The 25,450-nt window shown below is 41.8% G+C and overlaps 1 protein-coding gene across 2 annotated transcripts in view; it reads right to left on the reverse strand.

Annotated features, from left to right (window-relative positions):
- Window positions 1–24,628, reverse strand: part of ELMO1 (engulfment and cell motility 1) — a 305,386-nt gene extending 280,758 nt beyond the window's left edge. Inside the window, exons 1-2 of one of the 2 annotated variants that reach the window (XM_066321961.1) lie at window positions 24,295–24,628; window positions 23,156–23,226 (exon numbers count right to left, since the gene is read on the reverse strand). The gene's annotated coding sequence lies outside the window, so the exon portion shown is untranslated. Of the gene's footprint in view, window positions 1–23,155; window positions 23,227–23,744; window positions 23,897–24,294 lie in introns of those variants that run through there. The other variant, XM_066321951.1, reaches the window with a different exon arrangement.
- Window positions 24,629–25,450: the final 822 nt, after the last annotated feature.

Below are 25,450 nucleotides of genomic sequence, written 5' to 3' on the forward strand. Positions count from 1 at the left end.
TTGTGCATTTATTCTCACAGTGCCTCTCTCAGACAGTGATACTAGACAGCATTACCTAATAAATCAAGAACAACAATACTGAAGAAAGAGCCAGGAGGTAATCACTAGCTTCAGAAGCATACAAAAAGCAGAGAATACAGGAGCAAAATCAGCATTCAAATGGATTCATGATAATTTAAATTTACTCAACTTTGGGAGCAAGAAACAAAACTCAGGATCTTCTCCTGTGACATGATCCCAAACCTCAGTTGTTCTTGTGGGAATTACTTTGGGTTGGAAAGGCCAAAAAGATACAACTTCTCACCAAACATGCAAGCAATATAATGTGACATGAAAAACATTCATCCTGTTAAATGTGCCTGGGAACAAAATCTGGCATGAAACAAGGTAAGCATATTCAACTTAACTGAATATATGCGAGATGATAACCCAGAGAAATTGATCCTTTTATTCCATCATATGCCTGGAATAGCTCCTAAAACTGTGGTGAAACACAGCTGGATAACTCAGAGAGCTCATAGGGTGCACGCAGTACAACATGGAGCAGATCCAACTAGGACTGCTCACTGCACAAAATACAAAGTGTTTGCAAATACTTGTGTCACACCAAGAGGTTGTAGTGGCTTGGAAGTAAAATGAGTGAGAGGCTCCAAGTCAGAAATACAATTTAATAAGAAGGAAAAAAGGTAAAATAAAATAAATGCAATAATACAAAAAGACCACTGACAGTCTCAGAATACAACTTGAGCAGGGTGATGGAAGCAGTTCAGGTGAGGCGGTCTTCCTGAAGCAGTGATCTCATAGAAAAGGTCTGGTAGCTCTGGTCCTCTGGGAATCCAGTGGGTAAGGGCTGCCTGTACTGTCCCAAATCCCAGCTTATATCCAGGTGAGAATGCTTGGCTCCTCCCCCTGGGTGGAGCATCTCACAACGGGATGATGAGTCATACAGGGCATCCTTGATGGCCCATTAAAGAGAGACAGCTCCCGGAGGGAGTTATCTATGAGTCATGGGCAAGGCATTGATGGGCCATTTACAGAAGGCACCCCAGAGGAAGGGGGCCTGGGAAGAGCCCTGCTCCAACAATTGGATTCATCAGTTCATGGAGATGGTGGTAGAATACATCCTATACTACAACCCAGGACAGAGGTACAAGATGAATTACACTGCCATTGCAATAGCAAACCTGTCTCTCTTTCCTGATGTGGCTTCTTTGATTAGGCTTAAGCTTGGAGAATATTCACTCCCTGACCAAAAGAGATGGCACCTGAACCAGACTCTTCTAGAGTCAAAAGGGTGTATGTGGTGAGGAAATACAGGAAGTTGACATGGAATGAAATAGCCATTAGCACAGGTGGCCTGACAAGGCACAGATGCCTCTTAAAGCCTTTGACTATATCTTCACCTTAAGTTAGTTCTAAGCTCAAGCCACTGTGACTTCACCTTCAATCTGTGAGATAAGGCCACCACCTTCAGAGGAGACACCAGTAGAAGAAAACTCCTGCGTGCAGGACTGTTGGAAGGTCACAGATCTCGGTAGAGAGGACTGGGATCCGAACAAGAGGGTTTGAATCCTGGCCAGGGGGGTGTGGAGCCAGTCCAGGGGGGTTGCCTGGCACCAGGAGGACACAGTCTTTTATCTCAGTCCCTTGAAAAAAGCTTCTAACACTGAGAGAAGAATTACAAGTCACACAGGTGTGACAGACAGTAGTGTAGTGTATCACCAGGTGGAAAATTTTGTAGTTTTGGGTTTTTAGAATATAGGTACAGGGGGGACAAGATGGAGGAATTAGGGCAGTGCCCTGGCTTCTTCTTCTTCTCCCCTGGCCTCCATCTTCTGATGTGATGGTGGTGCAAAGTAGTTTAAGGGGATTGGGTGAGAGTAGAGTTGACCCTGTTAGTACAGGTGATAAGTATTGGCACATAACTGTAAATAACACACACATAATTATCTGTATAAAGAGGACAGCGACCTCCGATCGAGGGGGAGTCGTCCTGTGCCTGAGCAGCAGAGCACCTCAGCCGGGCACAGAGAACATTGTAAGATAAGAATTAATAAACAACGTGAGAAACCAAGAAAAAACAAGACCTTGAAGACTCCGTTTCATTCTCGCGTCTGGCTCAGGGCCTTTCAAAGGCAAAAGACTCTCTTGAACCACCACCTCAAATCTTGGGCAAGCAAAGAGAACCAAACCCGAGTGAGGACAGATGGGGTCAGCCCTCCACAGGCCAGCCAAGATGTGACTATGCTATACACCTGCCACACAGCTTGGATGTAGCTGTAGTGCTCTGATAAGTTCCCAGTTCAGCGTGGATTGATGTTCCCCCCACAGTCGTTTTACAATAATTTTGTGATCACAAGCTCTAGCAGAAGGAAAAGGGTAGCCAGCAACAGCAAATTAATTAGAAAGCAGCAGAAACGCTTTGTAATGCCTGGATTCAGAGCTATATAAAAGATAAGGGCAAGAAGACCGATCAGTTCCCCGACAACAACTATCATGAAGGGGCAAAGTTTATCCACCCTGACCCAGCTGGCTTCACAGATGTAATGAACTATGTGACATAAGGTGCCATCCAGGCACCATTGTAATGGTAACATATCTTGAACTTCAGTGGCATAATCAATTAGGAAAAAAAAAAAACAACCCCAAACTCAACAAACAAACAAAAAACCTCACAAACAAAACAACCAAAACACTCTCCCCAAAACTAGCACGACCAAAAAAAAAACCCCACAGAAACATAAGAAAATCCACCTGCAAGATATCTAATTCAAAGCAATTCAAAATTCAATTTTTTTCTAGTGCTAGACTGCACTGTGTAATTGCTGCTTTGCAAAGTGGATAAAAAATAGGGAACAGGCAATATAAAAGACACTTCTATGAGATTTGTGTAAAAACAGGCTATTATGTGGATATAAATTATTTGATTTGGTATTTATTAAGTACCTATAAAGTGCTTAGTGCTATTCAAATTACAAAGAAAATTGTCTTTTGCTTTATGGGACTGACAATCTAAATGACAAAAGGGAATAGACAAGATGCAGCAAGAAGCCAGTGATGAATAAAGAATATTTTGATTGTGTTTTGGATTTGACTGCTTCCTGTCAGCACCTCTGAGACAGAGTTCTTGCTACAGATTTCCTGACAAGTAGGCAAGTGTGGTGGAACAGAATTTCGTAATTCATTTCAGACACAGAAGTAGCACAGAGAAAGCCAAAGTCAAGATGAAACAAAACCCAACAAACCTGGAATCGCTATTAGTGCAGTGAGGAGAAGTGTGAAGGATGGCTTAAGTAGCCTGAAAAAACTGTGTGGTGAGGACAGAAAACTGAAGGAACCCGATACTTAGAATGTAAACTTAAGACAGAACTACTGTAAGAAATCACAGCTGAAGCTGCTGTAATGGTAGAAGGATTGACCAGAACAAACCTGCTTTCCCAAACTTTTAGAACAAGCAACATGGTTATTCAGGAGACTCATCTGATGATGAAGGAATTCAGGATCAGCTGTTTAGTGTAATTCAAATAGTTACGCAGTTAGGAAAACAAAAAGCAATCATTTTTTATGGCAAACTTCTCAGCCTTGGGAGTACATTCATTACTAGAGGTCCAACATATCACATTTCTTTATTAAGTTTGTGAGAGAACTAGCCAAGACTTCTCTTCGGCAGTGTAAAAACAGTGCTGTCACAGATGAACTTCTCACAAATGGGGTTTTGTTTTATTAATAAATGTCTTTTCCCCCTCTACTCTCAAATCCTCCACCTATACCAGCTTTCTCCCTTTCTCATCACTTACAAACATAAGAGAGAATAAGACATTGTTTGTTTGTTTTCTTTATGCGATTGGAGACTAGTTTTTCTCCAGTTTGGTGGTACTCCAAGTGAAAGGGACAGCAGATACACTCTTGGCAACTGTACAGGGTGGCCTTTTTGCTTGTTTGTTTTTCCATAAAACACTTCACTGTGCCAGCTTTCTGAGTAACCTCGGAAATAATATGCTTTTTCTGACAGATGACAGCAGAGTGGAGTTAATAAACAAATTAGGTCCATATGAAAGTGTGATTCATATGCAATGTCACAACTTCAAAGAATAAGGTGGTACATGACTACCAAAGAGGCCATCACTACCCAGATCCACAGAATATTGAGTTGGAAGGGACCCACAAGGCTCATCAAGTCCAACTCTTAATTATACACAAGCCTTCAAATGAAAATTGCTTCCCAGATTTTCACAAGGTTTTTTCCAGCTCTTCAGCACTTAACAGTTGCTGTAAAACTCTTTTAGCCACAGAAGAAACCCTCTTACAATGAAGCATAAAGGTCTAGCATGAAGCTAAGTTGAACAGAACCATCCCCTCACAGCACCTCATACGCAAAGAGGTATCACATGGTTCCACTGAAACCATATGAAAAACAAAGAGAGTTTCAGAAAAGTTCAGTTTTCAGGCTTTTATTTTTGCATTAAAAACAAAACAAACCCAAAAAACCCCACAAAAAAAACCAGAAAACAAACAAACAAACAAAACAACAACCACAAAAAAAAACAAAAAACCCAGAAGGATACATGCAAGCACAAAAATCTGTAATGGCAGCAATGCTGTTAGCATAGAATGCACAAACCACTGTTTCCTCCTAAGTCTGGCTACGGTACAAAAGGTTGGTAACTCACACTCCTGTGGAACAGTTTGCACTAAGGAGAGAAGGATTTGATAGCTACCCTGGTTCAAACACCAGTGCAGAAAGGGGTTTAAGGCAGGCAGCAGAAGTGCTCTGTCAGTGTGTGTAACAGATCATGCTGCTGAATGATTTTCATCCCGAGACCTCGCACGCGTGCGTTCGGAGTGAGGAGCTGCTGCTGGCACCACCAACCAGAACAAACACCAATGACAAACGGATGTCACACCCAGAGCAAGCAAACTTCAGCACACTACACAGAGAAAAGTTTATAAACAAAACCCCTTGCTGCTTTCCTCTTCTTTCTCCTGTGTCCAGCTCTAGGGGATGAAGGGGATTACTTCAGAAAGCTGAAGAGATTGGCAGCGTGACAGGGCTAGGAATAGGAAATCTAATAGATACGGGAGACCTGCCTTGGCAACTGACTCAGCTTCTGACCCACTTACAGAACTTGGCCAAACTGCTTTTTGGTGCCACTGCTCCTCTCCCAGAATCTGTATGACCTGATTCTGTATGATCTTATCCAAATAGGCAAATGTCTTCAAGACAGTGACTGCCTCTTGCTAATTTTGGTGAAAAACAGCCTATGAGGCTTGAATAATATGTTAGTTAAAAAAAAAAAAAAAAAAAAAAAAAAGAGGCTCATTTGCTGATTTTACTAGGATCTGCCATGCCAAGAATAAAATCGTCTTTTCACTTAAATAATGAAAAATACCCACACAGTTAAACCTGTTAATATTATTTAAAAATATGTACAGCTGGAAGAGTGGCATGTTGCTCTCATTCACAAGTTTGCTACATCTTTACTGACGCCTACTATCTACCCTATAGGTCTATTTACAGAGGCATTTCTCCCAGGGGACAAGTTTTCCATTCATGTCCTTTCTTCCCCCTTCTCTCCTGCTTTATCCCCTCCTTCTATCAGAGCCCTTCAGTCACACTAGTCAAAGCATTTCTGGTGTGACATGGGAACTGATCCAAGCCTCTAGCAAGCAAAAAAATAAGCTGAATAAAATGAAAAAAATTATTTTTAACCTGGATGGGTTCCCAGACTGAGCTTATTCCCCACCACAACAGGTGTATCAACACACCTGGGGAAGGAACTGAGCAAACCAAGCTCCAACTCTTGCTGACATAACTACTGCTGACAAAGTCAAATGTATGTATTAGTAGGATAAGAACATTTTAAAAATATTAATATTGGAGTGGGGGTTCTTACACTAGGGAAATCTTTAAACATCATAAAATGGACTTAATACATATTCCTTATGTTGTTCACAGTTTCCTTTGCCAGTTTGGCTAATTATACGATATTTAAGTTTAAACATATGTTGCCTCCCTTGCAGTGAATCCTCTCCTCCTACATGATACAGCAGTGAAGTCATCTTGCTGACTTCAAATTGAATCCTGCACCCTCCTCAAGTAGGTGGGCATCTTTAGCTTATCTGGAAAGCAGTCTAGCCCTAGAAGCACAGCAATTCTCATTGTGATAAGCTATCAAGACCTTGACCACGACAAATATCCTGAAATTCATCTTCCAGATGCTCTGTGTGTAAGAACCAGCATAACTTCTGCCATCCTGAACATATGGTTCTTAAAAGATGTAAGAGATGCTCAGGATGCATCTGCACTGGAGTGAAAGGTGAACTAGCAGACCAGAGTCTTTTCATCTCCTTCCTTTCATACCATCACCAACTCACTTTAAGACTTTGGGGTTTTCTTATTAAAACCAAGACACATAAGATATAAGGAGATTCCAAATGTAAGGAAGTGGCAAAAGACTAAGCAAAAGAATGTATATAGAAGGGCAAAGAATGCCACAGCCCTTTACGAACTTTCATGTGCTGCAGACAGGAAAATCTCTTTTTCAGTTAGTGTGTTCCACATTACAACAGCCTTTAGTAAGCAGAGAAGCAGGGTACACCACAATAGCTGTGTTTCATTAGCTTAGCACAGCAGAGTATAGGATTTAAAGGGAATAGACAGCAGCTGAAAATAATTGCATTAAATTAACATTAACCCACAAACCCAGAAGAGGCATATAATATTCAGGGCTGCTACAGAAGCAGTAACCCAGAATTAATGTCTGTAAAAGATGAACAATCCTGCTCTAACCGGGATTCAAAATCCTAAAGGAAGAACGTTCACCTCAAATAGTGTTCCCTGAGGTGGGGGGAAGGAAAGAAAGGAAAGCATGGCCTAGTTAAAAATATCAGTAGGTAGGAACACAAACTGTAAAATGATGTGGTTCCCAAAAGACTGACATTTTTTATGGTTAATATACACATTCCCACACATTCCTTCTCAAAAAGGACTTTGAAAATAAATCTAATTTTAAGATTTGTAAATGAGATGGACGTGAGAATTTAAACACTTAGGGCAGAAAAGACAAAACCTCAGAGACTAAAGCAAGAAAGGCAGCTGAGACTGGAGTGGACTAAAACATAGCCAAGAGTGATAGCTGTATTTCAGTTTGTGACTATACATTTAGGCAGTTCATGCATCTCGATCCTATAAGGGCTTAAAGTAGAAGAGTATCAACAACAAAAAAAAAAGTTCTTAATTAATCTAGAGTGTTAGAATGGGGAGACATGTAAACTCAAGGGAACATGCTGTGCTCAGACTGAAGAGGAAATTTATGCTAAACATGAAGAGGGGAAGTAATTATTTAAAAAAATTTGAGAGATGCTGACTTAGAGCACCTTCTCATTTCATCTATGAACAGAAGAAAGTCACGTTGCTATTGGCCAGGAGGAAAAAACAAAACCCCCAAGTTCTTTCTCCCAGTACCAGCCAGTAAAGTCAGCCTGGTCAGGCCCTTAGCTAGCTGCAGGTCAAAAAGGAAGAACAAAGCCACCAACCGAGGCCTGCCTGAGGAAAGGTATAGCAGAAGCTGCTATCAGACCAGCTCTAAGACCTCATCTGGTGCCTTGATAGCCTCTGATCATCTGAATTTACATGGCTCCTCCAACTGGAGATAAATTCTACTTCAGAAGCAAGCCAGCATTTGGAAATAATTAACATCCTATTTTCATTAACCATCATGTTTTTTCCTTCTACGTCCCTGTAGAATTTCAAATGTTTATAAAAAGGACAAAAACCAACCTGTGGACTTTAAAGTTACAGTAAAACTTAGCAACATGAGTTTGTGCTTTAGGATGTTTTAAAACTCCAAACAATTGCCTAACACAATATTAATTTGTAATCCATCCTTACTGGGCAGTGAAAATTTCTTTTTAGTTGAGCTCTTCATTACAGCAGGATTTTATAACTGTTCTTCTGTATTTGTCTACCATCTGCACAGCACTCTCCCATATGGACACACAGTACCTTTTTTTTTGGTTTTGTTAGGTCTCCTTCATTAGCAATACTCTTTCATAAGCAGAACAGGACCGCTTAAAAGTCTAAAATATAATGCTTCATTGGCATTTTGAAGTTTTTAATTTTTATTTTCAAAGCGAGTGCTTACCGGTATCTTTATTTAAACACTTTGATAAAATTGCTAGAGCAGCCTGAATCTCCCTTATCTAGAGGTTTCTACAACTACTCTGACAATGAGGCTTTGTGTAAAGTCACACCTTGCAAGTTTCAGGGTAAAAGTCAAGTAAGTTAAGAGATGACAATCTAAATTTAGTACAAGTTTTTGATTTCAGGACTTTTATTTCATTTTTCCTTAAAAAAAGCAAAAGATTATTTTCTCACACATTTGTCTAACCAAAGAGGGCAAAGAGCCTCCATGTGAGCAGCAGGGGTAAGGCAAACCCATCTGAATTCCTGGTGCAGGTTTCTACCTGTTTAATCAGGTTCACCCCAGAACCTTTCCCCTAGAATTTCTGCTCTGCTCAATTTCCCACCTTCAAAAACCTGTCTGACCTTTGCATCTTCAGGACCTCTATTTCTCTACAGACTTGGTTTTAGTAGAAAGGAGAAGAGACACTGATCCCATACATAGAAGCAACAGAATCTGTTGCTGCTTCTTGGGGTACCAAGCTACAACTTCAGAGGGTGGCAGGAATGAACCCAATTCTTTCAAGCAGCAGATCTGCTTGCTCTCCATACCTAATACAACACCTTGCCAGCAGAAATCCATCCTGATGTTTTGGCTTAGCATGCTGGAAACACCAATTATACCCAAGGTTCTCTTTCATATGTGATTTCAACTAATACTTCCATTTCATTGCACAAGATCTTTCAGCCCTAGCAAAACAGATAATTTTTGATCAACCTTATAATCAAAGAACTTTTCAGATAAATAACTGAAGTTAGAAAACTCTATAGCTGTTGCTATTCACTATTTGCATAGTCATTCCCACTCTGATTTAATCGTTCCTTTCACGATTGTCTAAGTCTACATTGAAAATGAGAACAGTAAATCAAACTGAGCACTTGGCAGGCGTGTACTGGTGAGATCACAGCAAGATCCTGGAATAGCACAGGCACTCTCATATGGAAAAGGCTTGTGGAGTTCCCATGCAGTTCAAGTAACCATCATCTGACTCAATGAGCAATACTGAGATGGACACAGCCTTCTGTGGAAATTGGCTGTTAACTGGGTGAACACCCAGGGAGGCGGCAGAACTGGCATCCAAAGCTACACAACTGATGTGTCACATTATGTGATCTAGTCACATTACTGCACTAATAAAACCAGCACAGATCAGAGCTTTTTAATCAATCATATGAAGCTCAGAGGTAAAATGTTAGAAGCAAAAATACAAAGTCCCCCATTAAAAGGTAAGCCTGAATACACAGAGAGGGTTTTATTTCTCTGACTTTCAGTTCTCTGGCTAAATAAAATACGTTTCATGAGGTAGAGAAATAAGGTATTGTTTAGAAAAGGTGTACTTGGCCCGAGGAGAATCACAAAAAAAATACTTAAAATGTGTTTGCGATTCATCATGGTTCAGTAACTTCTCATGAATGCTAATGTGTTTCAGAGAGATAGAAAGGCTTGTGCAGGTGTGACAGAAACAATTAGTCAGTTATTACTAAGTGCTGGCTTCACCGGCAGCCACACTGCTGGAGCTCCACACTACCTGTAGGCCTGCCAGCAACTCTCCACATGCTGCTGATATTTAGAACTGCCAAACAGGCAGGACAACAAGTTGTATCTGCAAACACTCATTTCTCTCCCCTCATTTTGCCTGCCTCCATGATAAAATTTGCAGTTAAATTAAAATGCTACATGCTCAAGACAGTGTGGCTCCTCTTCAGAAGTAAGTCTAAGGAAAAAATCTAAGTTTATCCACAAGCCCATAAACTAATCTACACACTAACTCACTGCATTTCCTTTCCAAGATCTTCTAAAAAGGTGCTTATTCCAGAAGTATACCTGCATGGATCTACCTATACGAAGCAGAACAGACAGCTTTGTTTAAATTTAAACTTCACCTTGCTTTAGTGTAACTACTCCCTCCACCAGTAGCTTTATAGCAAGCAATAAAACTTTATTCTCTTTTAACACTCTGGAGATTTGCTCATTTCCACAGGTCTTGCAACATCATTTAGAGAAAATTTTCAGGTGTGTTGCCTATTACCCTGATATCTCACATCCTTTCCAAAAGCAGAAGTCAGAACAACATGGATGACTGTGTAATTCAATTTCCTTTCAGCTTTTAAGAAAATATGCTAAGATCCCTTAATTACAAATGATATTCAGCACTTAAAAGGCAACCATCCAACAGATACTTAGGAAACAAACCCCAGCATTTTCTGAGAGCAACAGTATAATCCAAGCAATCATGCTCCAACAGCAATCCAGAGATGTATTTAGAGCAGCAAAGAGCAGCCTGGCTTTGACTCTGTGCCTCACCACACACTCAAGGCACCCAACTGGTCCAGCATAATGTTCATCCTCACTACGAGACATACATCACAATTTTTGTAGCATAGTCAATCTCTGAAATGAATAGCAAGTAATTCACTAGTGGCTGAATTTAATAGCTATACAAAATTCTCAGGGTCAAAGGCCAGTGGAATGAGATGAAAACCATTAAGCCAGCAGACTTCAGGTTCTTTTGATAAAGAACACAGCCATATGCCTGTGTCCTTTATTCAACCACAGTTCCAATTAAATTTGCAGGAACTCAGTTTTCATCTGCTTTAGTGGCTAATTTCTTAATATTTGCTGCCACTAAAATAATAAGCATAGACCCCGCTGTGCTGTTGTACTGCAGGTTTGCACATATGCATGTGTGTGCGTGAATATGAGAGTCAAATATTAAAAGAATGCTTCCTGGGTGCAGATTACAATGTCTTGTTGTCTAAATAGCAAAAATCTTCATAGGAAGGCTTTCCAAGCTGTTCAGAATGTAGCTGTGGTCAGAAGCATAGCTGCAGCTGCACAAGATGGGTGCTTCCCACCCGGCTGATCTGACCTGTGCATTTATTCTCTCCATCATTATTCATACCTGTACTGCAAAAAAAAAAAAAAAAAAAAAAAAAAAAAAAAAAAAAAAAAAAAAAAAAAAGACCCATATCTGTCTTGGTTTGTGCTGAATTAACATGAACAAAAGTTAAGTTCGCATTTAATTGTAATTTAATAAGAATCTTTCCTGTCTTCACACCCACCCACCCACCTTAAAGGACCCAGAATAATCTAGGATTGGCCTTAAAAGCTCAAGAGCTTCCTTACTCCCACTGCAGCCTTATGGTAGACAACCCGTAATGCTGTCTACTGAGGACTCAAACAGGCTCTGCAACAGCAGACAGAAAGGATGGAGAGGGAAGAAATAAAAAGAAAAGGAATGATAAAGTCCAGTGACTGTTCTGAAGCAGCAGACAGTTTCTGTGCCTCCTGAGCTGCAGGACAATCCAAGATGCGACTTGGGCTTCACCATTCTCCCCAGAGGATGCAAAGGTTGTTTGCAAACTTGTTACAGCCCTGCCCTGCCACCAGCTAGTGATCCTGCATCCAGCTGGGCAATGTGTTCTATAAAAATGAGCATGTGTTAGAGCTGTGGAGGACTGAGGAATATTTACCTAATGAATGTACCATTGTGTCCCGCTCTTCTATTCTCCAGTCAGTAATAAGTTATACAACAGCTCGGCACATTCAGCCTCAGTTTCCATATGCCTGACAGACCAAGGTCACGTGACTTTGTGTGGGGGAACCCCCCAAAATTGCATATCACATAGATTTGAATTCCTAAACTGAAACACTGTAGATCACAAATTCCCTCTTTTAGGCTTACCTTGCAAAAAAGACAGGACATAAATAAACTCAACAATACCTTCCCCTCCCTTTTGGGGTCTGCTAATGCTTTCCCCTTCCACTTGTTTTATTTCTCTTTTCTCCTCCTTCATTCAACCTTATTGTACCATCATCAAGAGCTTCAAGGAACTTGAATGTTTTTTCTACCATTTCTCTGCAATGCCAAGTTCTGCCTTTCACTCCCAGTCTTGGTATCCTCCCCCCCCCCCCCCCGCCCCCCCCGCTCCAGTAGCCCTTCCACAACTATAATCCATTCTTTCAAGAGCTGCATTTTCTGTTGGTAGTGCCAGAGGCCAGGAAGGCTCCTGGCAGTACAGTTCCAACAGAGTCTGAAACTGAACAATTTTTTTTTTTTTTTTTTTTTTTTTTTTTTGGTAAGGGGAGATAAGGAAGTCCAAGACATGGTTTTTAAAATGAGAATAATAATAAAAAAATGCCTCTGGCATTGGTAGCTTTTAAATATAAACACATAAAATTTCCTTCCCAAAGAGGCAGGTAACGTACAACGCTTTTCACCAGTAATGAATACCTGCTCCTCCTATCTACATAAAATGCTCTGCAGAATACAAGTAAAACATTACATTGGTGATTCATATACACAGAGATGTAAATAATATTCTAGTATTTGTAGCCCATTTCTGCAGAAGCAAATGGTAAGGCCAAATGCTACAAATTTCTGCTGGTTCTTTCTAATACAGTCTTGCTCTTCTAACAATTGTGCAAGGCGAGCCATTGACAGTTGCAGAATGACACCTTTTTTTTTCAGCAATACTTTAAAATAACTACTGCAGAAAGACGCGTTATTTGATGCCAATGTCCCAGCAACCCAATCATTTTGTCTGCAAGGGTAACAACAGGAAAGCTGCTACTCCCAAGACAAAGTCGCTCTACTAAAACAAAATGAGAGAAGCTCCTTCTCTTCCTAAATACTTACTCTGCTTTAGTAGCATACCAGTGGGAAAGAAGCAGACAACTTCTTCCCTTGAGGTATCCAGATTGTTCTGCAAATAGCAAAAGCCTTTGCAATTATCACATGTATCACACTTGGCTTTCACTGATTTCCTGAGTTCCTCAATGGGACCAGAAGTAACTGAAGACCAGTTTTAGACCTTAGAAAGGAAAAAGTAACTGCATATTTTAAGTCTGCATCAGTTTCTTACACAATTCAAGGAAGGTGCCTTCCTTTCTTCAACCTATTTTTTTTTCATTCAAGACTTACAGTGCTGAACTGTGACTGTGTGGACTAATTGGGTGCACAAAGATGCTACACACGGCTCACAACTGCAGAAGCAACGCTTCCAGTTATGGTGTAACTGCAAGAACTCTCTTTCTTCTATTTCTAAAGGCCAAACTCTAGAGGTGTAGCACCACTGTACTGAGTGACTTTATTTTTAGCAAGAGAAACTGAGTTATGCAAGCTGCTCAGAATTACTTGCTTAACATTTTTAGTGAAAGTATTATGGCAAGTTATTACCAGCTTTCACTGTACAAGACCAAGATAACCCCTTCATAGCTTTCTCCATTAATATATCAAAAAGCTACAGATTTTTTTCTTTTGAAATAAACAAAACAAACAAGCAAACTCTAAACCAAACACACACATAAAAAACCTAAACATTCAGAGGGTTTTTTTCAGTTTCAAGTGTAGATATCCCAACATGAAATCAGTACGACTACATAACAGAAAATTATGGAGAATGTCAAGGGTTAGTATTTTTCAACGAAATTGTATTACTACTTCATGGTCTTTTATCTATGGACAGCCTTTAATACAGAACAACCTCCTCTAATTCAGAGAGGAAAGAGAGATGATCCTGCACTCATGAAATCTAGGTATTTCCAGAGTGTCTTTATGTACATTCCTTAAAGAGCTCATGTCAGTCATCCAGTAATATTTTAAAACCACCTGTGTTCATTTCCATTGACAAAGTGCCTTCTAAAACGTTCTTTTTTCTTTGACTTCATGTTCACTAGGCTTTGTGCCAGCATCAGAATAAAAAATGAAAACAATAGCACATTTCTCAAACTGAATTTAACACTTTTTAAACGTTTTTTTTTTTTGCCTTTAGCATATACTAAGAGAGTTTGAGAATTTTTACCTACAGTTGATATGTAGGTTTATTCAATACAAATGCTGGACATGCAAACCTAAATGGAGCTTCCCTGAGCTTTTCTCAGTGTCTGGTGGGAATTCCACTATATAATTCAATAGATAAAGCAGTTCAATTCTGCCTGTATCTGAAAAAAATTGATTGCAGATCTTCTCTGCCCTGTTTGGCTAAATCATCTCACCAAAGCACTACAATTACACCAGAAACTTCATATTACAATCTGGCGCATGCTGTCCATGCTGTCTCCAAGGAAGGCAATTCCCAGCTCGTATTCAGAAAATAGCTTGCAAATACATATCTTTGTCTACATTTGGTCTACTGTCTACCCTTATATTTTTTAAATTGATGTTGAGAAGATGCTCAAAACAACCTCCAAGCTTCCTAACCACTTCAGGTTATCTTTATCAATACAGAATACAACCTTGCCTTGCTCCCACTTGTAACTTCTCCCATAGAACAAGTGAAGATCAAGTGAAAACACTGATCAGACTTACCCTTCTCTTTTGGTAAATACAGTAAATTAAGAGATTTGCTGCAGCTCTCACAAGCTAGCATTTGACTGATTAACTCTTTTTTTCCAGTGGTACTACTTTTCAGAAAAACAATAGGTCCTGGAGTTTGGACTAGATAATCTTTAAAGTTCCCTTTTAACCCAAACTCTTCTGTGGCCCAGATTAAGTTTTTAAAAAGATATTTTTCTCCCAAGTCTTCTCTAAACCTTGCCTCTTGTCCCATGTAGCATATATATGAAGTGACAACACACATGGACCACCACACTGAAAAACCTCAAGTCTCTTTCCCTTTGGCTACTACACTGATAATGCAGTTAATTATATGCATAGCTGTAATTATACCACCCATAACTAACACTGGTTATCTTGACACAGAGGAGGCTGCTGGAAACAGACTGGGATGAAGAAGCTAGAAAATATTTTATGAGCCCTGTCAACTGTTTTTATGCACTTCTTAGCAGAATCCAAACTGTGTGGCACACCTGAATTCCCCTCTCTGTCCTTCCCCTTGGCATTGCATTGAAGGATTGGAGGGCAGCCATCCTGAGGATGCATTCAGGGCACCAGTCTTTACCTGATGCAAAGACCAAAACTACATTCTTCCAATGTCAAACCAGCTATTTACAATGTCTCTTCCATCATGTTAAAACTACATAGTTGCACAATGTCATTCCACTGAAGTTACAAATCTCATAAACGACCTACAGCAGAAAACACTGGTCCTGCCCAGGTTCTGAATACTAAAAGAAGACATCAGCAGTATGAAAACTGTGCTAGCTCAGGCTCACCATTTCCAAATTAAATTAAAACTACTGGTTCTCCTAAATGACCCCAAACTGCTAGCCTGAGAGACTACCTCTTCCTTCAATCCACATCCACAGCTGGGGCTTCTTTGTTACAGGGAAGACAGCTACCCTCAGGACATTCTCTAAAGGAGGCCCTCAACCCTGAATTTCAATAGATAAAGAGGGAAAAGCCCCAAGACAGGAAAGCAAGGCTTATCCCCTTAGCCAGGCTTATGAAGACCAATGAACACAGCGAGAACAATTAGTTGGAAACAAAGGACCTATGAGTTGACTTAAATTTGGTTTTCTAGTCTAGTTTGGTGGTTCTCAATGAACTGTTTTAGAGGAGGAAAGTCCACTCCTTTTTCCTTTATGCCATCATTGCTTTAATTAGAAAATGTAGCCTATAGGCCAGTACAGTTGGTTTTTTCAATCTTTGTATATTAATTATACAGAATTAATTGAAAGTTAAAAGCCTCTCCATCTCTAGAGTGAAAGCAATAATTTTACAAAATTTAAGCAATTTGGAGCATATAGAAAAATAATCTTAAAACCTACTGGTTTAACTTTAATCCACATACCATTGAATGGTGGATGGCTTGATCCCTCTGGCCTATGAGCCGGGAGACCAATTTAAAATCCCAAAGTAAACAGCCCAAGACTATTTTATTTATGTATTTGTTTCAAAATTGAACTCGAATTCCAACTTGGATTTAAAATTATGCATTTTTTTCCCTTTCTGCCTCAGCAGACATTTCTCCTTTATCATAATGTGTCTTCTGATTCATTTACAGCTGCAGGGGATGAAGTCTTTGCAACCTCTACCTTCCAGAAAATCATCCCAACACAGCATGACATGACCAATTCCTGTAACCCCAACACACACCCAGACACTTTTCCAACAAGTTAAATTCCTAAGGTTGCTGAAGGAAAAAGTGGGCTATTTTTAGCAGGTCAAGAAATAAAAGCCCAGACTATTGAATATTTTAAAAGTTTATAGAAGATGCTGTATATGGTTACATCTTAAGGCTAATCCAAGAAATACAGACTGAAATCACCATTTCACACAGAGGGCAGAACAGATGCCTAAGTTTCCAGTTTGTCCAAACATGGCAAAGAAAAAAGCCAGGACAGAGAAAGGCTCAGAGCAACACAGGGTACAAGATGACTTTTCTCTTTCAAATTTGCTTTCCATGCTTGCACTTTTACAAAGTTTCAATTTTAGCTCCAAAATATGAAAATCAGTCTTTTTTGAAAAGACCACACAAACTGACCTACTTCTAACATTAGTAACAATTTTTAAGATGAGAAACAAAACAAACAAACAACACAGTACTTTTTCAAGGTCTGAATGATTTTTATGCCCTTTCTCTCATTTTCTGGAACTGGCACTAGCTGTCAAATCTTTATTTGCCATAAATATGGTTAAAATTGTTTTAAGTGGTCCAAAACCAAAAAGAGCTTTTCATTTTGTTTTGTAGACTATTTGGTTGACTGGCTCCTTTTTTTTCCTCTCCCTTTCTCCCTTTTCCTGAGTAGTTACAACCACCACATCAAATGTGTTTTTTGGTCTCCAATGGAACTTTTGATTTGTTCAGTTTCTGCCTTTTTTTTTAGAAAAAGAAGCTTAGGCACAACAGGAGAAGTTATGCATATCTATAGAAGAGATTTTAGATCTACATTAAGTAGAGCTCAGAATGAGACCCCACATCTAGGCCTGACTTCTGTGAGTTTGGTGAGCAGAAGAGATTTCAGCGCATGTGTGAAGAGGGACACTGGGAGGTGGGGTGAAAAGGTTGATAGGAGGAATGTACTTGAACCACAGGGGGTAGAGTTTCAACAGATGAGTCCGCTGGTGCTTGAAGGGAGGAGAAAAAAAAAAAAGAAAACTTGGGAGGGGGAGGGAAAAAAAAAAAAAAAAGAAAAAAAAGAAAAACACCAATACTCCAATATTTTAACAGCCAAGCGACCAAAAGGTATACCAGACATCTTTTCCAGAATCCAAGGACAAGTACTTAGGCTTAGGAATTTGGTTTTTTTTTTCCACTTGGTTTGGCTCAGTGTTACTGAAAAAGTTTGTCCAAAAGTCCATGCGCTGAGCCAACATTTATTAGGTTTCAATTTCCAACTGAAGCCACAACTGTTGCTATGAAAATTAATGTGGCAATTGTACCAGAAAGCAAAGCAATGGAAAAGACTGCACTGGTAGGTAACAAGTACATTCACTGGCACCAAGAGTAAAAATTGTATTATATCAACCTGTGTCGCAGACATTTTTCTTCTCTTATTAATAGAGAAAAAAATGTGCAAATCAAATTTATTGTTTGGCCAGAGGGTATTATATGAACAGTTATAAATTTCTCATCACCCAACCTCAGTAGATTACTGCCTGTCCTAAAATATGAAGCACCAATTTAAAGAGTCACCCCTGCTATGTTCACATCAACAAAATTCAGTGAAGAATACTGCAAATTGCCAGTCTAGCCAGACAAAGCCTGAACTGCTAACATGAGGTACCTTTGCCAAAACCCACGCATTCCTCAAACTTCTGCTGGACTATATGATTAACTTACATTGGCAGAAGAGAATGAAAAATAGGTTATCAATAGTTTCACTTCAGCTACAAATTCAAGCAGCAGAATGCATGCATGTTCCGACAATATATGAATAGTTAGTTAAATCTGTATCTATGGAAGAAAATGCTGAAACAACCGCATTTTGTAGGAGTTTATTGAAACACTGGTTTTGCTAAATTCTTTCCATCACTCTAAAACATAGGAAAAATTGTTTTAACTACATTAAAAAAAAAAAATCCATCTCTTATTTCCCCAACAGCTAGGCACCTCCTATTCCTAAGTAAAAGATCGAGTCACCATCAGAAGGAACAGGTTTCAAGTCCGCAAACAAATGCAGAAAGTACTTACAGCATGTGCGTGGTCACAGGAAAGGAAAAAAAACATACTGAATTTTATGGAAGTTTCCAACAGACTACATCAGGAGACCTGATGTAGTCTACCCATTTTCACTGTGAGACTGAGAACAAGGTAGATATAAATCATCTCTGAAAAGCACCAGTGTTCTAATCCCAGACAACATACAAAAATCTCAGGTGAAGGAGCTAGGTTGAAGTGCTGACAGTATTATTTGTGCCTGTTGTCGGACCCTGCATATCCTTCCTCTTGTATAACTTCAAAATGTTGGATGTATTTGATATGGGTTGTCAACTTCATACATTTTCATTAAAGAAAATACAGAAGTCTACACAGAGCATTTTGTCCAGGTTCATGCACACTCTCTGATTCCCACAAAAGCTCTGGTAAATTAGATAATCTTCAAGCAAGCTTCCTCTGCTGTATTAAAGAATGGGAGTTAAATGCCAACACATCTTCAGAATCTGAAGTTCTCTTAGAAGCAGTGACCCATCCTCCCTTTCAGTTGAAGCAAGCTCAACAAGAAAAAAAGCCAGGTTATTACATGTGCATCCACATAGCTGATAAAGAAATTACACTGTCCCTGATGGCACAGTATTTCAGAGTTAGACTTATACTTCATATGCCAACCGTAAATTAGGAATGTACAATAAACCCTTTGAGCTAGAAGATGATACACACTTCAGGGCACAGCTTTTCTTGGAAATCTTAAATAGTAAGGGTTCCTAGGATAAAGAATTTAAGGACTGGGCAAAGACCCTGAAATCATGAGAGCTGGCATAGATAAATAGCAAAGAACAAGGTACCAAAGTAGAAGTGGCAAACGCAGAGGAAGAAGTTATGAGTTTAACTCAAAGAAATAAAAATCAGAAGGAAAAGAAGGAAAGCAGAAGCAAAAGAGAAAATACACACAGCCAAGAGACAGATATAGTTTGGTAATAAACCTATTTGGGAATAATTTGTTTTCTTATTTTCCACCCTCTCACACCTTCCCTATCCCCAGCCTCCTCACTGAAGATGATGTTTCACAAACATTTTAAACAAACTCAATTCCATCTGAAAGGGGAAGTCTTTCCCCTAAGCATTGACTCGTAGTTCCCACTCCCTCCCTTCTGCTAATACTAGCTTCTGTGGAGTTTTGCAGTGTTATTTTACTGTAAATGAAACACAGCAGAAACAGCAGTAAGAAGACTTACATCCTCAAAGGTGGTAAGAACAGGTCCTTTATCATATTTGCATAACATCTTCGAGTAGTATACTCAGCTTTCTGAAGAACTTCATAGCCTACCTCCTAGAAATCCACCAAAGTGAGCTCATTTGTACATAAACAAAAACACTTTTCTATAAGGCATCCCTACCAGCACTACCTACAGGTCGTCATCATGGTGTGATTTATTGCTGAACAAAGACATGCCTTGTCCACTAACTTCTTGCAATTAACTTTCCTCTCTTAGCAGGCATTGACAACAAGCCTACTGCAGACAAATCAAAGACTCCCACTGGAGACCTGCCATTAGGAAAAATAAATCAATGCACTTTCAAGGGTTTGCAAACAAGCACCACGTGAATCCCTCTTCACCTTGCTCAAGTGGAGGCATGTGCTTTACAAAGCCATCTGCTCAGCAGCTTGAGAAATCAGCACCTTACTTTACTGATGGGCACCACACCTGTGACACCAGCCACTAAGTGTCTGCCCAGAACACAGAAGTTTTCCTCTGTCAGATCTGAAATGGAGGGAAGAGGAAGCATGCTAGCTATCCCTTGGAGCATAGACTTCTCATTAATATTCCTTTTCAATGTTAACAGTGATCAGAAAACAGAGGAAGCTAGCAGGAAGGTTATGACATTATCTTCAATCTCTCTTTTGTGTCTCACACTTATAATAATGAAAGATCACACTATCAAACCAAATTCTTGCAAACAGCTTGATGCAAAATTGCTAGGCAAAAGACAGCTCTGCAAATCTGTGGCTTTTCTTCCATTAGTCTCTCTAAAACCATATGCATGCAGTTTATTTAAGTGTCACATATATAATATCACCTCTTAGATCAGTACTATCAAATGCTTGCCAACATTCTGACTTCTGCAAATTGCTTTTAGTTTCTCTTTCCTTTTCCAGTGTTATATTTGAAGAGAGAGAAGAAAAACGAAAAGGAAAAAAAAGGTGACTGACTTAAGTAGAAGAAAAATTATTCTAAATCCTTTAAACAGTTGCTCTGTTAAACTGACACAAGTTTAACAACGTGTACTTGGCACATTCCTCTTGCCACGAATACAAGAAACTTAAAAAAAAACCCAAACTCACTCAAACCAGGGAAATCTTTTAAAGATACAGCACATACCTTGCTGAGCAATGGTCTCATAGCTGTTACAAAGCCATTTGTAGATTCAAGTGCTCAAACAACAACAAAGACAATGTAACTGTAAAGGCTTTTTCCTTATTTGAAATCTTTTTAATAGAATGATGACTGAACCAGGTGTCAAATCTGACCAACTGATTCTCACTCAAATTGTATATTCCAGACAGGGCAGAGACACAGCAGAGGAGAAAGTCTACTAGACCCAGGTAAAACAGTACAGAGAAATAGACCAGAAGAGACAACAGTACTTTTGCTTGATTCAAGGGTACATGATGTTTTCAAGCTCCCAGGGCTTCCAAAATCCTATCGCCTTCTACAAATGTGGAGAGATCTTTTAATACAAGGACATGATGAACATTCGCAGCACAGCATGACAAAGAGAGCTCGTAAATTTTAAAGAGATTGTTTATTTCAAGGAAACTGACTATCAAGTGTCAGCAAAATCTCAGCTCCAGAGGAAAATTGTACTGGATGGCTTCATCTAAGTCTCAAGCAAATCCATATTTGAGAATCACAGAATTATCAACATTGTGGCTGGCAACATATTAAATCAAAACAAAACAAAAAAACTACCACCACCAACAAAAGCTTGTCATTGGAAGAGGAGAACACTGCATGTCAGTGTGTAGGTGCACTGGCAAAGATCTGGGGAAACCTTTTCTGGTTGCACTTAAATCTCTAGGCATTAACCACTCACTCCGTCACATACTGAAGCCATCTAGAGTATCAAAAGAAGAAAGCAACAAGTCTCATGTGCGAACATGGGAGCTCTGCTCCCTGTGTATCCCCATGGAAAACATGACATCATATATTTCAACACGACTTTGTAGGCTGGACACTGAGAATGCCTATCAGTGAGCCCAAACCTTAAAATCAAAGGGACTTCTACTAGGTAGAAAAAAACAAAGAGCGGAAGGAAGGGTGGAGCACCACCTTACTCTTGATCTGCAATTCAGTACCTCACAGCATTGCTGCCAGGAAGTTCAGTGCACACAGCAGTGTTTCAGCAACAGTTACACTTTTACATCCCATAATAAGCTTTGTTTGATGATAACCAGGGTGGAAGGGCATTAAAAATAACTTTGTAGGAGAACACAATATGTTGCACCCAAACAGCAGAAGTACTTGCTTCTAAGAACACCAATGGTCAGGTTATATAATGACAACTGCAGAACTGCAGATACATTTCTTACCAAGACTGCTACAGCGTAAGCAGGTAAGAGTTTTTCCTCTCCCCTCAGCAAAACCTGTCTGAACTCTGCACCTAGTAAGTTGGTTGTTTTTGTTTGGGTTTTTCCTTTTTTTTTTCCTTTTTTTTCCTGGCATATGGAGAATATAAGGAAAAATATCAAAATAGTAAGTATAGAAACCAGATCTCTTTCCTCTACCCCTCCTCCCCCTCCCTGCCCCATCAGCAAATCGTTCATTAGAACAAGTCCTCAGACGTTGATACTCAAAGAAAGGTTGCAAACTACAGATAAGGCAGGTGCATTGTAGTGCAGAGTGAGTTTCAAACAGATTACAAGGAGAGAGAAAATAAAGTCAACTACCCCTATGCAACCTTTCCAGTAGGAATAAATTGTGATTCAGGTTTGCCTCTAGACGAGTCAATAGGCACACTCAGATCCGCAGACAGATGCACTGACAGTACCTTTTACTAATACCCATTTCACATCATGTTCCTGTTTTAACCATACTAATCTTTCTTTTCTCTGACTGGTGAGTTTTAAAAGCTGCTGCAGCACTTTTAACAGCTTTATGACGTGTCTTAATGGGTATTTTGCTAGCAGTAAACAAGACGGACTTTTACCAGCAAGCTGTCACTGCTGCTGTTCCTCCTCCTTATCTAGTTCCCGGTTATCAGATTAGATCCCTACCATCTACTTATACAGAAAAAAAAAAAAAAAAAAAAAAAAAAGTAAAAAAAATTTGGGAATTAGGGAAAGAAAGCCTTCGAAGAAAGACAACTTGCAGCTCAAACTGCAAGAACTTTATGTAAATTTCAATGTATTTTCTTTCCTCTCTAATATTCTGCCTAAGCCACTCAATCAAGCAAGAATGACATGGAAAGAATGGGACTAATGTGAACAATGAATGATCCACAAATGTCTACAAGATTATATAACTGAAGATGAGATGGCATGCATGTGTTCGTGCATTTGGGGAAAGGAGGAGAAACAGACAGGAAGAAGGAGAAGGAAACAACATCCCCAGTCACAGGCACAGGGCTCAGTAAAGTTCTTACTCAGTTTCCCTCTCTTCCCAAAAGACAAATACTTTAACCAAGGGCAATCAGGCAGCTGAGGGATAAAAGCAAAAGAAAACCCATTTGCTAATGAATACACTTCAAAACATCCCTTGCTGAAATTGCACCATAACTGCAGTATCATGAAACACAGCTCATAGACGACCATGTTTATACTAAAGCAATTAACACACGGTACATTTCCTGCACCGTTATTATCATTGGCATTCTCTCTGTGTTTGTTGCACATTTTGAGCCTTGGCAGGTTAAGAGATATTCTTTTAAAGTTAACAACAAAACGTTGATGGTTAGAAATGTACTCACTGTTATTTTTCAGGAACTCCTATATTTACTTTACACCATTCTCGGGGGAGAGCTGAACAGTTGTATTAGTTCTGCAAGGAAAAGATATTCAAAATAAACTTTGCACAGGCTTTGAGCCAAAAAACTTCACGAATGTAACTTTTTAGATCCAGTACCCATTTGCTTTACAAGGCTGCACACTGTGGCTTTGCATAATCACCACCCACATTTCAGAACAATCATTTAATCTGAAATTCATCAGCGGTTCGATCACTTGTGCGAGCATAAACTTAGGAAAAGGAGCACACGCACCCCCTCCCACCCCCTGAGAAGCTCTGGGATGCCGGGTCGAGGGGGAGGCATGCCCTCGGAGGCGGCGGCTGGGTACCGAAGCCGAGCTCGGAGCCGGCTGCCTGCGGGGATGCACTTGCTTCAAAGTTGAGCCTGCTCCTCCCGGGCGGCGCCCGCGGCGGTGCGGACACTTGCTGCGGCCGCAGTCTCCGCCCGGGCCTGGACCCGCTCATTACCCCGGCTCCGGCCGCTGCCCCGCATCCTGCCCCCACCCCCGCGCCGGTCCCGCCGGCTCTGCCGAGGCCCCGCCGCCACTCACCCCCCGCGCCCGGAGATGTGCGGCTCCCGTCCGCGCCCCTCGCCAGCGGCCTCCGGCCACCAGGAGCAGCCGGCGGCGGGCAGGGTTGCCCGGGGCACGGGAGGGGGCTGAGGAGGGGACGGAGCGGGAGGAGGCGGTGGCGGCGGAGGAGGAGGCGCCGGCGAAGTCGCGGCGGGGAGAAGCGGGCGGCCGTGGCAGCAGCGGCCGGGGGCCGGCGGAGAGGGCAGGGCGGCGGGAGGAGCCGCTGTGCGAGGCGAGGCGGGTCGGGCCGGGCCGCCCCCCCGCCGGCAGCCGCCGTCCGAGGCCCCGCCGCACTGACAAGCACGGCGCTGCGCTTCCTCTTTCTCGCAGCGACGGCGGCCGCCCCTCGACCCGCACCTCCCGCCGCGGAGAGCGGCTGCGGCGCTCGCCCGGGCAGGTGCGGGGCTCTCCGACAGCCTACCGCGTCCCGTTCCTCCTCCCCGGCTGCCCTCCGCGCCCCTCCGCGCTCCCCCGCACCGCCCGGCCAGCGCCGCTGCCGCGTCCCCTTGCCGGACCGAGGCTCTCCTACCTCCGGCTTGGGCAGCGCCCCCGCCCCAGCGCAGAGCGGGGCCGCTCGGCCGCCCCTGCCGCGGGGAGCCGCGCTCCGCTCCGCTCCGCTCCCGCCGCCGCCTCGGTGCGGTGCGCTGGGCTGCCCCGGCGCTATCCCATCCCGGGGCTCGCACAGGCACCCGCCGCTCTCACTTCCTCTTCCTTCCTCCTGCTGGCCGAGCCGCGATGTGCAGCCCCGGGCCGGCCGCCGCCGAGGGGTCCCGCGGCTCGGCAGCACCTGCGGGCGGGGGGCGACACCCGCTGCCGCCTCCGCCCGCTGCCGCTCCGCTTCCCCCGCGCGGGGGTGCGCCTGGCGTCCCGCCTCCTGCAGCTCCTAAATGAGGGATTTGGGGCTACCTCCTTGCCTTTAGAATAGCTATTTATGTTTTGATGCCGCTTCTCTTCCAGAGAGCTGCCGCCGCCGAGCAGCCCTGCAGCGGGCACGCTGCGGCGGCGCACGTCTGTTCGCCCCCGAAGCGAGCGAGCCGCCGGCGGAGCCCGGCCCAGCCGAGCCGAGCTGCTCCGGGCCGGGGCCCCGCCGGGAGGGGGCGGCCGCAGCCCCGCTCCGCGCCCCACGCCCGGCTCCGCCGCTGGGTACCGGCCGCGCCAGGCCCTGGAGCTTCAGCATCCCCGCGGCCCGCCAGCGCCGGGGAGAGACGAGTGCCCAACTCGTGGCTTTTGCTCGCTGGGAAAGTCAAATATCAGAGCTCTGATTTTGGTCTTCTCCGTGTCCCTGAAAGAAAAGTGATGAATAAGCTTTATTTTCCTTTAATCCTTAAGCCACAGTTACTGTGTGAACGACACAGGGTATGTGACCCTGCAAACCATCAAATTATATCTTCTAATACCCGATAGTGAGGGTGGTGTTTGTTTTATCTTTTTTTCTTTCTTTTTTTTTTCCCGAAGTCCTGTACATTTCACTTTGATAAGAGCTGATAACCATGAAGCCTGGCTTTGGTACAGCAACTTTTATTGTGCGGTGTAACAAAATTTACTTATTGTGAGCTATCCCATGACATACATGAATACCAAAACCTGCAGAATTACTGATTCTAATCTTGCATATAATTATGTACAAGAGGATCTTTATGCAGAGTAATAATTCCCCGTGATTTCCCATAAAACCACTCTCCTGC

Source organism: Sylvia atricapilla, chromosome 1, assembly GCF_009819655.1.
Source record: "Sylvia atricapilla isolate bSylAtr1 chromosome 1, bSylAtr1.pri, whole genome shotgun sequence".
Lineage (NCBI taxonomy): Eukaryota > Metazoa > Chordata > Aves > Passeriformes > Sylviidae > Sylvia > Sylvia atricapilla.